The sequence below is a fragment of the Cebus imitator genome, unplaced genomic scaffold, assembly GCF_001604975.1.
Source record: "Cebus imitator isolate Cc_AM_T3 unplaced genomic scaffold, Cebus_imitator-1.0 Scaffold8, whole genome shotgun sequence".
Classification (NCBI taxonomy): Eukaryota; Metazoa; Chordata; class Mammalia; order Primates; family Cebidae; genus Cebus; species Cebus imitator.
In genome coordinates, this window is record NW_016107323.1 from 5,867,233 (window position 1) to 5,870,794 (window position 3,562).

A 3,562-nucleotide genomic window follows, 5' to 3' on the forward strand; every position below is an offset into this window, starting at 1 on the left:
TGCCACCATACCCGGCTAATTTTTTTTTTTTTTTGAGACAAAGTCTTACTCTGTCACCCAGGCTGGAGTACAGTGTGGCACAATTTCCACCTCCCCGGTTCCAGCAATTTTTCTGCCTCAGTTTCCCAAGTAGCTGGGACTACAGACCCCTGCCACCACACCTGGCTAATTTTTGTATTTTTAGTAGAGATGAGGTTTCACCATGTTGGCCAGGCTGCTCTCAACTCCTGACCTCAAGTGATCTGCCTGCTTCACCTCCCAAAATGGGATTACAGATATGAGCCACCCCGCCTGGCCAAAATATTTACAAAAATTTTTTAAGAGAGAGGGTTTGACTCTGTCACTCAGGACTAGGTACAGTGGTGCAATCTCAGCCCTGAACTCTTGGGCCCAAGCCATCCTCCTGCCTCAGCCTTCCGAGTAGCTGAGACTACAGGTCACCTGCCTGGCTAACTTTTTATTTTTGGCAGAAACTGGGTCTTGCTATGTTGCCCAGGGTGGTTTCAAACTCCTGGCCCCACTCAATCCCCCCACCTTAGCCTCCCTAAGTGTTGGGATTACTGGCATAAGCCACCACACCTGGCCAAAATATCAACATTTTAAATAAAAACTGAATCCATACTGTGTCGCTGATTCATCCATTTACTTCAGACTTCAGTGTAGCTCAGCAAGGCGCTCTTATTGATCCTGTTGTTATTTGATCCAGTCTTTTACACTTTTGGCCATTCTAAAGCCTTTTGTGAAAATGGCCCGTGATAGGCCGGGTGTGGTGGCTCACACCTGTAATCCCAGCACTTTGGGAGCCCGAGGCAGGTGGATCACTTGAGGTCAGGAGTTCAAGACCAGTCTGGGCCAACATGGCAAAACCCCATCTCTACTAAAAATACAAAAATTAGCCGGGCATGGTGGCTTGTGCCTATAAACCCAGCTACTGGGGTGCTGAGGCAGGAGGATCACTTGAACCCAGGAGGTGGAGGTTGCAGTGAGCCAAGATTGTGCCACTGCACTCCAGCCTGGGCAACAGAGTGAGATTCCGTCTCAAAAAAAAGAAAAGAAAAGAAAAGGGCCCATGGCTTAGCTGGGCATGGCGCACGCCTGTAATCCCAGCTACCTGGGAGGCTGTGACAGGAGAATCGCTTGCAACCAGGAGGCAGAGGCTGCAGTGAGCTGAGATCATGCCATTTTTGAGACTGTGTCTCAAAAAAAAAAAAAAAAGGCCTGTCCGTGGCCTCTGAGAGGGGTAGGGTGGAAAAGGGGAAATGAAAGCTCCCAGGCCACAGTCAGGGCAGGTCCCAAGAAGCCCTTGGAGTGGAGGAGGGGAACAAGCCAGAAGAAGCAGCTCTGAAGTCTTCTCCCCTGCAGTAGAGCCCTTTCCAATAGACACCATAATTTTTCATCATCTAATAGTTTATTTAATCATCTTTAACCTCCTCCTTGTAGTCGCAGCTCACTTTTGCAACTACTAAAAACAGTGAGTTATTGAGTTATTTGCCCTCTGCTAGGTACTAGGCAAAGTGCTTTGTGAGTGTGTGGGGGACAAGATTTATTAACATGTGAATGTTCGCTCCCCTTATACTCCAAGTTCACCTCCTCCAGGAAGCCTTCCTTGCTCCACGGCTGGGTTAGGCGCCCATTCTCTGTGCTCCTACAGCCCCCGTGCATTGGTGACAGTAGTGCTGTGGGTCTACCCTGGGCCCGTTCCTGGGTTGGGCCACTTTAGGTACATTCATTCTTGTCACCCTGTGATCCTCTTTGCATGAGTGAGGAAATTGACGCACAGAGTGGTTAAGGCACTGGCCCCAAGTTATGTAACTAGGAAGTGATGAACCTGGTATTCAAGCCTATGTTTCTCTGCTTTAGAAGTCAGACAAAGACAGGTTCTTCCAGGACAGCCTCAGGAAGTGTTGGTGCAAATAGTTCCTTTTTTTTCTAATTTTTTTTTTTTGCCCTCTCAACCCAGCTTTTCCTGACTCCAGGAAGAACCAGGAAGAGAAGCACCCCCCTTTCTTTTTTTGAGAGGGAATTTTTTTTTTTTTTTAAAGACGGGGTTTCACCATGTTGGTCAGGCTGGTCTTGAACTCCCGACCTCAGGTGATCCACCCACCTTGGCCTCCAAAGTGCTTGGATTACAGGCGTGAGCCACCATGCCCGGCCTTGAGATGGAATCTTGCTCTGTTGCCCAGGCTGGAGTGCAGAGGCTTGATCTTGGCTCGATGCAACCTATACCTCCCAGGTTCAAGTGATTCTCCTGCCTTAGACTCCCAAGTAGCTGGGATTATAGGCACCCACCACCACGCCCAAGTAGTTTTTGTATTTTTAGTAGGGACAGGGTTTCACCATGTTGGCCAGGCTGGTCTCAAACTCCTAAACTCAAGTGATCCACCCACCTTGGCCTCCCAAAGTGCTGGGATTACAGGCATGAGCAACCATGCCCAGCCAATAGTTCATTTTTTAAAACAAATAATTTATAATTCCTCCTTAATTATTAATTTCAAAATGAAATTCAGAGGTAATAAAGCTCTGATAGGCTGAATAATGGCCCCAAAAATGTCCATGTCCTAAATCCCTAGAATCCCTGCCAATGTTACCTTACATGCTAAGAGGGTTTTGCAGATGTGATTAAACTAAGGATGTTCAGATGGAGAGATTTTCCTGGAAGAGGCCTGAGAGGTCTTAGTGTAATCACAAGGGTCCTTATAAGGAGGGAGGTGAGGTCAGAGTCAGTAGTAGGAGATGTGATAATGGAAGTGAGGGACTGGAGTGAAGGAAGAGGCCACAATCCAAGGAATGCAGGCAGTTGCTAAAAGTGGAGAATGCCAAGAAATGAATTCTCCTTTCAGAGCCTCCAGAAAGAATGCGGCCCTGCTGATACCTTTTTTTTTCTTTTCTGAGACAGGGTCTTGCTCACCGAGCTGTCACCCAGGTTGGAGTACAGTGGCATTATCATAGCAGCCACTGCAGCCTCAACCTCCAGGGCTCTAGGGATCCTCCCCCCTCAGCCTCCTGAGTAGCTGGGACTACAGACATACACTACTATGCCCAGCTGAATTTTAAAGGTTTTTTTGTTCTTTTAAGAGATGAGGGTCTCAGCTGGATACAGTGGCACATGCCTGTAATTCCAGCACTTTGGGAGGTACGGCAGGCAGGTTGCTTCAGCCTAGGAGTTCAAGACCAGCCTAGACAACATGACAAAACCCCTATGTGTCTCTACAAAAAAAAAATACATATATATACAAAAAATTAACTGGGCATGGTGGCATATGCCTGAGGCTGAGGTAGGAGTATCGTCTGAGCCTGGGAGATCAAGGCTGCAGTGGGCCATGATCATGCCACAGCACTCCAGCCTGGTTGATGGGGTGAGATCTTGGTCTCTAAAAAATAAATGAGGGTCTTAGGCCGGGCGCGGTGGCTCAAGCCTGTAATCCCAGCACTTTGGGAGGCCGAGGCGGGTGGATCACGAGGTCAAGAGATCGAGACCATCCTGGTCAACATGGTGAAAGCCCGTCTCTACTAAAAATACAAAAAATTAGCTGGGCATGGTGGCGCGTGCCTGTAATCCCAG